This window comes from Heliconius melpomene, chromosome 12 (genome assembly GCF_056956725.1).
Source record: "Heliconius melpomene rosina isolate 202511_hmr_F chromosome 12, ASM5695672v1, whole genome shotgun sequence".
Lineage (NCBI taxonomy): Eukaryota > Metazoa > Arthropoda > Insecta > Lepidoptera > Nymphalidae > Heliconius > Heliconius melpomene.
Window position 1 is genome coordinate 11,510,672 of NC_140400.1, and position 15,147 is coordinate 11,525,818.

The window sequence follows — 15,147 nt, forward strand, 5'->3', positions numbered from 1 at the left end:
ATAATATTTATATAATCTTGTTAACCCCTTACAGCGTGATATATGAAATAGTGAAAAATCTTTTTCTTGTAAAAACATGTTTCTTTACTTATTTTTCAGTATTTTAAATTTTAAAGAAATGTGCATTATTATTTACATAATAACTACTAGCACAGGCCATATATACAAGAAAAAGTACACATATTTCAAAGATTTTTACTTTTTATATAAACCTTTTTAAAGCATCCGTATACAGCATGATTTTAGCAAAAGTTATTAAAGTATTTATACGCAAGAGTTAAATTGGAAACAAGCTTATCTCAGGCACAAATATTTGGAGGAACATTTCTTAAAATTTAAAAGTACATAAGACTTATGAAACTACATATATGACAAAGAAATTGACGAATACGCATACGAAGCCATATACGAAGATTTCACAAAAACATGTATTAAAAACTAATTATTTACTTCTCAATTAATCTACGAAACCATCAAAATTCATAACCACCTATAATTTATTTCTTTACTAAAATGATTATTTTACAGGGACGTACTCGTATTTCATTTAAAAAGGATACAATTTCAAGCATTGCAAAAGTTCTAGACACTCTTTTACAGTTAACACGTATTTAATTTATTCATTTACTTTACAAATGTTAGTGTTGGTAGTTAGTTTACTGCAGTTGCCTCATTTGGAAGTGCGAATGATTCACATTATATCAAGTAAGTGAGACGTCTTTCTCGACAGAACTTTGTCTTCAATATTTTGATTCAAATTGTTTAAGTAAATTATTTTAATATTATAATTATTATTTTTGTTTTAGTGTTAATATTACAGGGAATAAATACTAGTTTTTACGTGTAATGAAGTAGAACGACTAGATGTATTTTATTTACTGTTAATTCTAGATTAAATATGAGTAATATTGGTTTATATACTTTTTTTTCAGCTTAGGAGGGTAGGCAGAGGGAACTTAGGACTAGGTGTTAGCACTCCGTTCTCCACTTTTCGCCGAATTTTCGAGGCAGTGCATGTAGAGTGGTCTCAACACAGGCTGAGAATCGAACCTACAACCGTCGCAATACAGATAGCAGAAACGCCGACTATATACATATTTTTTTAAATATCTTTATCAAAAACAAATAGATAAAATAGGTTAATATATATAAACACTGTGAGAATTGTGAAATATCCTGACAAGCTAATGCCTATACACACTCATAAATCTGAATTCGGTGCAGGTGTTATCTAAAGGAATATGTCGAGTGCTCTCCCCAGAAAATAAATCATATGTAATACAGTGGAGGGTGCGGGTCTTGACGCCTTTCCTCAATAATCCTCTCGGCGTTACAGGCCTCGAATCTCATTACCACAAATTTATGAGAAAAAGTTACTTTTATATATAACTAGCGGCCCGCTCGCGGTTACACTCGCGTGAACTATGTTATTACTAATTTCTGTCTCCATGACTACGTCTTAGTGACGTCTATGCAAAATTTGAGACTCCTAGCATTTGTAGTAACAAAATTTCATACAAACTTTCGACCCCAAAAACAACCCCTTAAAAGTAGAATATTGCAAATTCCCGTCTTAGCGAGCACCTACGTCCTGTAAGTAACTACTATGCAAAATTTGAGATTCTTAGCACTTGTAGTTTTTGAGATTTCGTGATGAGTGAGTGACCTTTCGATTTTATATATATAGAAGATAGATAGCAGTTGTATATTTATGGCTGTAGAATTGAACGTTAGCAACTAAAATAAACAGTGATGAAATAAATTTTCGTTCTTTTCACGTGTTTTAAAGATTTTTACATTTTGTAATATAAGTAAATAGAGTTCCTAGCTTGAAATAGGTTAATGTAAAATACAGTTTACTCGTTTCCTGCTTTTTAACTTGTCTGGACACGCTTGCGCGTCTTTGTGTGCAATAGATATGATTCTATTGCTTAAAAAAATATCTATATTCTATATAACAAAATGGGATAGTTAAAAACTCGAACAAGTTATTAACAGCTGAATAGGAAGCAATTAAAGTTTACTATCATCTAAACTTGTGATTACCAAAGCGTTGGAGCAGATAACAAACGAGTTAATATTCCGCATAGTGCAGCAGGAATTTGCTGAAAGCAGCAAAACGGTTTGAATTAGAACATACTTTGTAGTAAATTTCGTGAAACTAGCATTCCACTGTTTGTATCGAGATTAAGAGTGCACTGGAGCGGAGCCCTAACCTTTTACAATTTAGACTTTATCTTTAATCATGGACTAACCGATGGTCCATGTTATATGTAACTTAGCTGTGTGTTAATAAATGTAAGCCCTTATGTTTAATGTTAGTTGAAACATGTTGGACTGAAAAGGGTCGTGGATTCATTCTTAATTGGGCTATAAATAATATATTTAAAATAGTAATTCTAGTCTTGTCAATAGATGAATAGAAAGAATCAAAATAAGCAAACTTATTAAATAAAAAAATAAAACGCATAACAAGAGCTACTTATATGTAGAGGTACTTATACGTTAAAATTAAAATTTATATCCAATAATTTACAATTATATGAAATAGAAATATAAAATTCATTGAATTGAAAGCTTATTTCAATTCAATGATTCATATGATTACTTTAAACATAACTGTTAGTGTTTTGTTAACGTTGAAATCATTTATCAATATATCTATATTTTTACTTCAATAATTTTTAATTTTCCATATGTATTTATTTTATTTAATTATTATATTTTTATGTGATGGTATAAAAAAAAACAACTTCACCCTTTTTCATGCAGAATAGACAGAGTTTCAAGTGTTAACAACTTAACACATTTTGTTCCCACCTTTCACGCTTAAATATGTAGTTAATATTGCCCAATAACAAAATTTTAATAATTAAATTCGCAACAAATTATATAATTTAAAAAAAAAACTACTTCAAATGCTTCATTAAGGTCGAGGCCGTCGTGACATAGGAGCAGAAAGGTGTGAAAGTAACTTGACTTGAAAAAATCAGCGGAAAAAGGGGAACGGAGTGTCTAAACACTAGGTTACTTCTGCCTACTACTATATGCGGGATAAAGCGTGAATTTGAAAAAAACAAACTATAGCAAATGTAATGAATTTTGTATCCAAAAATATGAAGCTTGAAGGGCTGACGGTAAACACAATATTAGTATTCAGGTGATACAGAGGGGACTCTAAGCATTAACCTTTTAAAAGGGGTCAACACGTGAAAGTTCTAACCCCTGATATCTTATTCTGGACGACCATTTGTCGCAGGGTTCAGTTTGTGAAATACTTACTTCGAATATTGATGTGAGGGTCCAATCTAAAAGATTACAGAAATCAATGAATTGTTACATGAAGATTTCTGAACTATTTGGTGTTTATAATTAGTTACGATATCGAACAATTGGAATATGGCTTATAGCCTGTTATGCTTATATTTAAAATATTGGCGTTCAAAATACATCCGATAGAGAATATTGAGAATATAATATGGAAAAATATATTATATATTACTTGGAATACTTATAATAAAAATTTGACTTTAGAATACCTTTGCACACAAAGTAGAGAGGTCAAACATTTGATCTTTCAGCTACAAAAGTGCAGTTTGTGCTGTAAAGAGAAAAGGTAAAGATTAAACAAGATAATTCTTATAATATAGATAAAAAAATATTAGGAAATAGCTATTAACGTTCTTATAATATCTTTTATAGATTTTAAATAGTTTAATATATTAGTGTGATGTTTAAATAATAATAATCCATACCTATATTATAAATTCGAAAGTAACTCTGTCTGTAATATTTTCGATATATACCAATATATTAAAATATTTATTAATTTGACACACAATTTATTCCATTCCAACCGTCATCCGTCGTCCGTCCGCCATTAATAATGATTTGTAAACTTATCTCACAACTTATATAAAAGAAAAGGCAAATAGTTGTTTAATAAAACTATTTTTTTTTGTGGTTATTTTATAATTATTTTCCATACAATTAAGTCTAATATGTATGAAAAATAAATACTAAATATGTACATACAATTGCATACTGAAAACATTACCAAAAAGCCTACAAAGGCTTATTTGCTAACAAGTGTACTGGAAACTGTGATTGAAACTACCTACTTGTAAAGCTATATCTGTTACAGGAGTTGGAGGGTTGCGGTTATATTGGACATTCATTGCATTCAATCAATGTATACGTGCCTTTATATTGTTATCTTTGACTATCTATCTTTATTTTTTAATTTCTTGATCTTAATGCTGTCCTAGGGAATCTAGTGTAAAGACACACCTTTTCCCATTTTCCGCCGACTTTTAAAGGCTAAATATGTTTAGTGTCGAAACTTAACGCTATGCTTAGCTTTGTGACCGGAAAAAAAAAAAAAAATATTTAAAAGCGCCCGAGTGACAAACAGCCCTCGCGTATACAATACACGCTTGTGCCACTCGTCACGACGGCCTCAATCTATTATCTATTTACATTTATTTAATCAATTTTAGGGTATTTGAAAACACTAAGTTTCAAAGAAACAATAATATTAATATAATAGGTACAACATAAAAAATATTTGTCTCATGACAAAAAAAAGGAAGTACAAATACAAATATATTTTTCAGTTCGAAAAAATAAAATAAGAATATAAAATGAACAACGAGAGGACACAGAAGTGTTAATTAATAAATGGCTTCGACTCAACACGTATCGTCGTAGTTTGCTACAAACAGGTTTAATAACTATTTTATTCATATGAAATTTTCAAAATTTAAGTAAACAACTAATTTTCATTTCCTCTAGTATCGAAATCAAGCACGGCGTTGAGTTCCGCCACTGCCACTGTTTCCAGAATTCAGCTGAAAGTGGGCAACTGAAATGTCTTAATAGGAACGGAGTGTCTAAACACTGTGTTTCTAAGTTGCTGCCTACTCTATAACCTTACGTGTGAATATGTCATAGGATTTAGTTGACTAACATTATATTGGCCAACTTTTTAATGTTGTGCTATAGTGTCTGACTATTCAAGCGATTGAAGTGGGATTTCCTTTAAATTGATATCAATTACATTATGTTCACGTAAATAATATTTACTTAAAATATATTTAAAATAATAACTTACTCTGAATAATGGTATATTTTAGTTCTTTGTTTGTCCCATATTAAACCGCCTATACTACAAACAAACACCAGCATATCATTTTTAATTTTTATACAAAAACTAAAATATTTGACGTATAAAAATGTACTGTGTACCCGCTATGATTTTTTGCTACGAAAGCTCCGTAAAATGTTAACAAAGACAAACAAGGACAGATAAAAAAAATATAAGTAAAAGTTTTGGTTATTGTTACAAAAATATTTCTATGTTAATAAAAAAAAATTGTCAATGGAAAAAATAATATTAGATACACAATATAAAAAGGTTAAATGAATCGATAAGTAAATACATATTTTTCTAGTTAGTGTCTTATTGATTCTATTAAATAGTGAAAATACACTCTAAATATTGTATATTAGATCAATCCTCAATCGAATTATGCAAAGAACGATAAAGAATAGAAATTGATGCCAGTCTTGGCGCATGGGCCTATGACTGTAAAAGCGACAGGTTGTGGCTACGATTCCCATTCGAAGAAATTAAATAATTTAATTTCTTCGTTAAGTTAAGTTTTACTCAACACGCAATGCCTACAAAATTTGGTCGAAAGTGGGGAACGGATCTGTATTAACACTAGGTTCCCAGGTTCCCTCTGCCTAACCTACTATGTGCGTTACATAGCATGAAACTTAGCGAGTATATACGGAAATAAACATTCCTTCACGCTGAACCCCAAAAAAAGGAAAAAAACCAAGTGTATATTCCGTTTTCCACTTAAAAAAATAAGAAAATAACAAACACATCGTTCATATAAAAAGACTATATAGTAACATAAATAATATCATAATATTTTATATAAATTCAAAATCAGAGACGACTTTAATAAATTTCTAAATAAGCAAGAAATAGGATATTAGAAACGTAGCGGGGAGAGATGACAGACAGGTGAAAAGCATCCATTATTACGATTCCCCACAAACGAAAGGCACTCCCTTTATACTTTTTGTCTTTATGTATAGAAAATATCGTTTCAAAAAAATAATATAATGCCCGTGGGGGAAGCGATACGAGTGACAGTTTTCAGACAAAGCATTTTTCCTTATATCCTTATAAGTAAATATGTAAGACCATTACCTCGACTCAACAAAGAACGAGCCTGGAACACATTGGAATGTTTAATATTAGTGGAGCCAATATTATTCAATATTTTAGATATACAAAATAACTCCGGAGATTACTTCTCTTTTTCCACGTATTATTATTATATTGTTATTGATATCATTTTTTTTGTTGGAAGCAATGTTTTTGATTGAGAGTACTCGTTATATCAAACGTTTGACGTTTTACTCGTTTTGACAATACCGTTCTTAGGATGATCATAAAAAAAAATATGGCGTACTACAATCTGTAATATGAAATGTTTTATAGAATAGTAATAAGCGAATATTACTTTTTACTTTTTCTTCCTTTCTCGTTCGATTTTTGTGTATCAAGCAATAGGTCTTCATCTTCAAATAATTATTTAGGGATACTGTCCAACGCCACATTGTATTTATTTGTTATCGTATATAAGTACACTAGTGCGAACTGTGCGACCCGAACGCGGCTACGCCCGCTTGAATTATACAAATATTTATGAAATTATTTTCAGTTTTCAATAGAGAGATGCGTTAAGGGAGCTCATTTTGGGTGACGTTTTCTAACAACAAACTTTGCAAATCGTTGCTTAGCAACGGCCACATACGACGGTTGTTATTAACATGGCGGAATAAATTGCATGTCTAATTAATAAGTATTTTAATATATTGATATATATCGAAAATATTACAAATATAAGAAAAAAAAGTATCCTATGGTCATCCCGAGACCCTCAAGTATCTCTATTTGAGTATTTTATCACAATTAAATTAGCGGTTTGGCCCTGATTGCGACAAAAGACAGACAGACAGACAGAGTTACTTTCGAATTTATAATATAGGTATGGATATATATATGCAACACTTATAAGAAATACTATATTTAACAAATGTATATTTTATAATAAATATAAGAATATTATACATTACAAATATCCACACGTCACTTTTCCATTGGACAGCACAGTACGGCATTTAACTGAACAGAAATGTATGGATACATGGTTTATGCATTTCAGAGAACTGTCAACGTACGCTGCGCTTCAAGCGCCATGCAACTGCTTGCATTTCATTTCTAATATGACACAAATGAAAATGATCATATATAACATATTTCTATTTTATTTAATACTAGTTACAATATTAAACATTACAATACTGTATCCCGCATGTAGCAGGTTAAGCAGAGGCAGCCTAGTGCTGAAACACTCTGCTCCCCATTTTTCCTTAATTTCTGGAGGCATAGACACCAGAGCGAAGAAAACGAAAATATTTCACATTTTAATTTTCTTTTCTTGGGTTTTGGAGTGGACGCTTTCAAAGTAAAGATTAGTCACTGGTGATAGAAAATTTATATTTTGTATTTATTCAAAGGAGGATGACACACGTTCTTCTATAAAAGAATTCTTTGGAACAGCCGTGGGTTGATATGTCAATTTGGCTTAACTGTCGTCTGTCAGTATGCTGATAAAAATGTAAGAATAATATTAAATTATTCTTACATTTTTATCACAGCCAGCCAGACAACGTTTTGTATCATTGTAAATACAATTTAATAACTAGAATACATGAAAAGACATTAACGTTTTATAGCTTTATGTTATATGTCCAGTATTTTATTAAAGGGCATGTAGAGGGAGCCTAGTGTTAAATCTCTCTTTTCTCCACTTTTCGTCAATTTTACAGTCTGCAGAAAACGGCGATTTGTCTCTCTGCGTACCCCGCTACAAGCGGGATACAGCGTGAAGAATAAATAAAAAAAATATTCAGAAACCCATTAGAATTTTCAGAATTTATGTCTGCAATAATATCTTATCTAAGTAAGCCATCGAAAAACAAGAGACTATGGCTTTCTAATACAAGGCGTGTTAGTATTAAGTGACCTGTCAGTTTCTTTACTCACTGGAATTAAAGTGCACGCACGAATAAAAAGTTATTCGAGTCATTTTAATAAATGGTATTGGAATTTGAAGCCTTTATCACTTAATTTAAGGTTCAAAACTGCATAATTTATTAAATTAGTAAAAGTCCACCACGCGTAAAACGTATTGTATTGATCGGAATTGCTCTTGAAATTATATTATTTGTTAACTTACATGACAAAACTCATTTTGTTCCAGCCAATGTTAGCTTATTAGTGGGAAGGAGGCGAGGGAACCTAGTATTAAGACATTTCGTTCCCCACTTCCCGTAAGATGAGGCATTGCGTACTGAGAGGCGGAACTCAACGCCGCACTTTGCTTGGTTACCAGAGCAAATAAATAAAAATATTAAGGAATAATAATTCATTCTTGCGAGTGAGAATCTTACCCACAACCATCTCATCATTATATGTAAGAAATCAATATATATTATTAAAAGAAACGCCATTATAGCGGCCAAAGTCTGCGATGCATTTTTATATCGATTGCACATAAATGCTTTTATCAGTCTTGAGTAAAAAATTGTATCATAATTATTACAATTCAATGGAATATCGTATTTTGGTATTATACAAGATTATATTATATTCTTTTTTTTATTTTTTTCGTCCATTCATGGCGTATGCAAGACGGAACCTAATTTCACATTATGTTTAATTAGATTATAAAAATAATAGAACAAAGGTTCTAATGGAACAATTTTATTACTTTTAATAATATAAAAAAAATACGTTATAAATGTTGATAGACACACTTACAAAAAAACTATATCCAAATCTATAGAGAATTGATATTCTCTTCTTTTCCAACACTCTCTGCACACACTCTGCATCCTCTCAGTTCATCAGTGAGTGATTAAGCAATAAAATATCATAAAACCTTAAACATTAATAAATAATCAATACGTATTACTAAAGAAAATAACCAATAACTAATAACAATTATAATTCATTTTGGTTGAGCGTATCGTTTTATTAAATTTAATTGGTCCAGAGAATTCCTTTGTAGGTCAGTGAAATGAATCCGGATCATTGATTTCCCAAGCGGATGGTAAAACCAAACGTGCCTTATTTAAATACTGAAGTCATGGAAGCAACTCGACCATTTAACTTGGACCACTTTCTTTCGTTTTAACTAAATGAGTGGATTATTTATTATTTATTCAATTCAATTATTTAATTCAGTAGTTGAGAAAGCTGTTTATTTGTAGGCATATATGTTAATAGAGGATTGAAGTTAAAATAGTTCATTTCTGAGAACTGCAGTCAGGCAAAGATATCACCACCAGGAATCGTATAACCAATCACACCCAGCAACAATATCGATTCCTTTTCAGATATTATAATTTTAAGCTCAAAGTTTATACCTAAAAGAATAATTATTATGTAGGTTATACTACGGCTTAAAGTACGGGTAATATATGCAAATGGACTTTATCCGTTACATGCCTTCATTAATCAAGCCGGTCGAAGTAGGGTTCCTATCAAAATATCATCCTATCTAAACATATGACCTCAAACACTATACATTATTCAGAATAACGATTACTAATTCAAACAACACGTTGTTTCACTTCTGAGAAATTCAAATAAAGCTTAACAAGAAGCCTATGTTGAGGTTTGTTTAAGGGCATTACCGCGAAGTCTTATCGAGCTTATATATAATTCAATATTTATCGCCAAACTATAAGTCAATTGGTGTAGTTTAATGAAATTAAAAAAAAAAACGGTTAAGTGCGACTCAGTCTTGCCCACTGAGGGTCCCTTACCAATTTCAGGATTGTAAATCAACGAGAGGTACGATTTCTTAAGTTGATGAACTTAAATTGGCTGGCTCTAATTTTGTATAAATAAAATATAAATATACTTTGAAATACCTATAAAATTTAACTTTTCTATTTATTAACTAAATTTTAAAATTTACCTCTATTTGTGTTGCAGGTAAGTTCTTACTTCGTGCCGTTCATACGTGTGGTCACGGTTTATATTACCTATACGTTTTTATTACGCTGCTTGCCAATTTCATCCAAACCGTAGAAAAACCGATATCGATAATAATTTCAGCTGATACCTAAACGTGATCACGAGATAAATGGTCTTAACAGATAACGTTTTTACCTCTTGAGGTAGGGAACCCTAAAAAATAATAAACATAGGCATATATACGTGTAGTTATCAGTATACGTTGTCTTAGGACTCTTATTATATTTTATAATAAAAAAAAGTTTAAAAAATTTGCTTAAGAAACTAGTCTAGACTACTAGTTTACTATGTTGGTTACATAATGTTCGACAAGAAAGAAAAGATAAAGAAAATAAATACATTGATGTCATATTTGAACACGTGACTTACCTGTTGTTAGTACTCATATATAAACTTTATCATAAATCCAAAACCATTTGATTTTCATACACAAAATGTTATACTAGGCAAATCATTAATTAGAATCTATTAAGCTACGCGTGGCATTTAATCTACATGGTGCTTTGAAAACATAATGAGTATTTTAATATAAATTAATGAGAAATAAATAGTACATAATAATGCGAAAATAATGAAAAGTTGCTTTAAACTGGTTTTTCTGAGCTTTTTAGCAAAGTATTTATGAAAATATGTTATTCAATGCTAAGAAAACTCTGATCAGAAAATGTAAGAATTTGAAAAACAGTCACTTTTAAATTTCTTGTAACATAGAAGAAAAATAAATCTTCTGAAAACTTGGTTATTCCAAATGTTAGTTTTTTATTATTTAGCATTATTCATATTGAGTAGCATTTCAAAACATTCATACAACATCTACTGTCTCAAATAATATCTTTCTTTTCATGATTATTAATTTGAAACAATCGAGTTTATTTTTACAAAACAGACAAAGAGCTACAATAAATATCAATAAAACAAACACATATGCCAAAGCTAAATTTAAATAAAATAAAATAAATATATTTTGATAAATATCATTAAGCCATTTAAATGTTACATATTAATAATTAGAGAGGAATTAACCAATTTCCTACTAAAATACAAGCTCAAGCTGCCGCTTATATATTACATATATTAGCAACTAATTATTTTTTCCTACAATCTTTTAACACTATACGAATATTTGTAAAACAAGTCGAATCTACTGCAGTCACAAAGTTTATCTGAAAGGGAGTCAATACAAAGATACAAGAATAAATTCTCAATTCCAGTATTTTATGCATTGTTCTCGTAAATAAGAGCCGTGAGAGCAAAGAAATGGCTGCGACAAGATAGCTAGAGACGTCCTGATACCTCCGCTGTCCCGGGCGTGTTGGGTACCTACTGGATATTCTTTGTTTTCACAATTGTGGTTTTACAAACTAACGTTCGTAACGTTGGTATGAGACATATTTCTTGTTTTTATTTCCATTTCTTCGCTGTGGTGTCGAGGTTGAGCGCGGCTTTAAGTTCCGCCACTCAACACGCAATGCCTCCAGAATTCGGCGGAAAGTGAGGACACTAGCTTCCCTCTGTCTACCCTGCTGTGTTCATCTACATCTTTCGCATTAACCGGGGCATGCAAAAAGTTCTTAGTGCTAAAATATTCTGTTTTCCACTTCCATGTACATTCAGACAGACAATTGAGAGTTTTTATAGATATTTTGATTATACAAATTGAATTATTATTTATTACAAAAATATTTCTATTTTTGTTGTTTTAATTTCCATATAAAACATACTGTGAAAGTATCACATAAAATATCATGTTAAAAGTTGAAAGTAATTATTCATAAACGTTTATGCTGTGAATAAATTATTAATTTCGGCAACAATTTTCACGTTTCTGTGGATAGCGCGTAAATTTACATTACAGCAATATTTATGGCAAATTTTATTAAGCTCAAATAAATGGAAAAATAGATAAGTTTCCTCATTTGTTATATTGATAAAATTAGAATTAATTATTAATTAGGCCAATCGTGGTGCAGGGGAACAAACGCATGACTGTTAATGGGCAGGTTGCGGGTTCAACTCCCACTCGAGGGAATGAAATATTTAATATTTTCATTTCTTCTGTTGTCGGAAAAAGCGAGGCGAAAATTCCGCCACTCGACGTGCAATGCCTCTACCTCTGCCTGCCTGCCAATGCCAATAAATTTAAATATATATTTAATTTCCTCGAATGGGAATCGAACCTACAACCAGTCACGTTTACAGTCACACTTTATGCCCCTACGTCGACTGGCCTCTACTATAATAATTATTTTGAAAACGCTAGTGAAAAACGCTAGTGTGCACACATCGCTTACTTGTGAATAAATCATTGCCCATGGGACAAGTAGATAGTGCGTGTTACTTTGGCAAATTTACTTTAGATACATTTTATAAAATTTGAATAATTTTTCATTTTAATTTCAATTTATTCACTTCTTTTAATAAAATCTTTTGAGTTGTAGATAATTTTATGATATATTCTTGTATTTTAGGGTGATTCATACATATTTTGTGAGGAATATTCGTAGACCTGTTTCTATATTGTACATGTATTTCCGCACTTAAAAAAAACATTTTAGCGTAGATACTCTATCTTTCTTATTATTTACAATTTAGACAATTTTCTTACAAATTTAACTATTTAATGAGTGTTAAATATCTGAAAAAGAAAAATCTAAACAGAAAATTATTTAATACACTTAAAAAAATTGTAAGCTCCCAAAAATTTACAAAATATCACCAGTTTCCCTGCCAGCCAAATTAGGTCTAAACAAAAAGTGCCTTGTTGACAAACAAGAATTTTAAACGAGTAGACAGACACTTTGCCAGTGGCCTTGTTTGCCCTAATTAGCAGCAATTGTTTCCAGCACTAAAACTTGTTTCAAAGCTCTCACGAAACTGACTCTTATAAGTTACTTTGGACCTCGGACCGACATTTTATTTAATAATAAATATATATTCATTATTAACTAAGCATAAATTTAAATTTTATATTAATTTTTAATAATTGTAAACAATATCAATATTGATCGCTTTACCTCGACACCAGAGCGAAGAAATGAAAATATAAATTTAAATACATATTTAATTTCCTCGAGTGGGGATCGAACCCGCAACCAATAGATTTTACAATCACACATTGTGCCCCTGACGACTGGCCTCAAAATTATATATGTTTACATTTCCAAAAATAAATACGACATAAATGTCCCCCATCCCACATAAAACATATAAGGAGAACAATATTTCAGTTGTACAAGTCCGCGCATGTTGGACGCGTAATCTGTATGCGGTTTGTCCGGGAAATGAAAATCGCCCTTCCCGAGCGACACCAAATTGGAAAAGCAACACCTGCGCCTGCAGCCGGCGTGTTTTTGGAACAAAATACTTCCTGCACGTTTTATCGACTTATAAACTGTTTTTTATACGCGTAGCACTATTCTGAAATGGTTTTGTGTGTGATGTGTTTATTGTGTTTGGATATTGGCATTTTATTAGAAAAGTTGACACTGTTGGAACAGATGGATAATGTATGCTTGTTTACGCGATGGTTAGGGGTTCGACTCCAGGTCGCAAAAATGCTTTACCTTAAACAATATATCGAGGTTTTCTTGGTTGATTGGCGGAGAATTGAATACATTCCCTATTCCTATGGCTATTTGAGGCGCAAGGGTTTCAAACGTAAGTAGATAAATGCAACAGTTCATTGGTTCGATTCCGACTCGAGGAAATAAAATATTTTTATTTCTTTTAAGCTAAGTGTAGCGTTGAATTCTGCCACTCAACACATAATGCTTTCAGAATTTGGCGGAAAATTGGTAAAGGAATGGCAACGGAAAGTCCTTATGGCAACAGAATGTCTTAACACTAGTATAGCCTCTCGGCCCACCTTGCTATTTGCGGGATCTGTATCCCAAAGAAGAATATGAAGCCTACACCTATCCATAGATATAGATATTCAAGTTCACTAAATACCTAAACCTCTTAGAAATCAAATTTCTTTAACCAGCACACTGTAGGCAACCTCCACGTGTAACAACATAATCTGTAACAACAGTAATTGCGTTCACGTAAATCCTATTTGCTCGAATGCGTGCGACATACGAACGTAGCATTATTGCCGAATATAATTTGCAGAGGATATAAACCGCAGGGATTTATTATCGAACGGGTCAAATTCTGCTTTTGGTATTAATTAATCCGGATTTAGAGCTTTCCCTTCCGCCGACGTGAGATATAATGATATAGCCTTATACTCGTAAGGCGACTTATGTTCTAACAAATTTTAATTCGAGTTGCTTTTGTTTGGAGAATCTCTTTACTGGTACTCGATACCTCGACTTCTCTATTATTAGCTGTTTATTGAATTTGGTTTTAAATTATAATATATTTGAGGTATTCATTAAGCATATGTAATAACTTATATGTATGTTTAGCTATATAGGCAGAAAAAAGTTAATTTAAGTTATTTTCAATATAGTTCGATTTTTTGACCTCACGCTGCATTGTTGATTCATAAGAGAGTAGGCAGAGGGAACCTCGGAATCTAGTGGTAAGACATTCTGTTCCCATTATGACACTTTCGTTCCCCGAGCCGTTTACCCTGCCTCGTTACCAGAGCGAGGTGACGAAAATATTAAATATTTCATTGCCTCGAATGAGAATCGAACTCACAACCTATCGCCTCTATAGCACCGTATATTTATACAGTACTATTAACTAATTAATGTTTCATTCGACAAATGTATCGATGTTGAATGACTTGAAACATCAATGTTCTATCTCGATTAAGGTACTGAAACAGCTTTACGTCAATAGGACTTTGCATACTAACCGTACGTCAGGTAGTCCGTTGATTAACAGGCTCTCCCAGTGATATAGACCAGATTTAATCTAAACGATATCTCTGCGTTCATTCATTGCCTAGCTTTGTTGCTTATTCAATTAAAGTTATGCTAAGATATGCTAAGGTTGCCACTTGGGTTCTATTGGATTTAAAAATATCTAGATACCCCATTTTGTAGCTTTATATTTTTGTA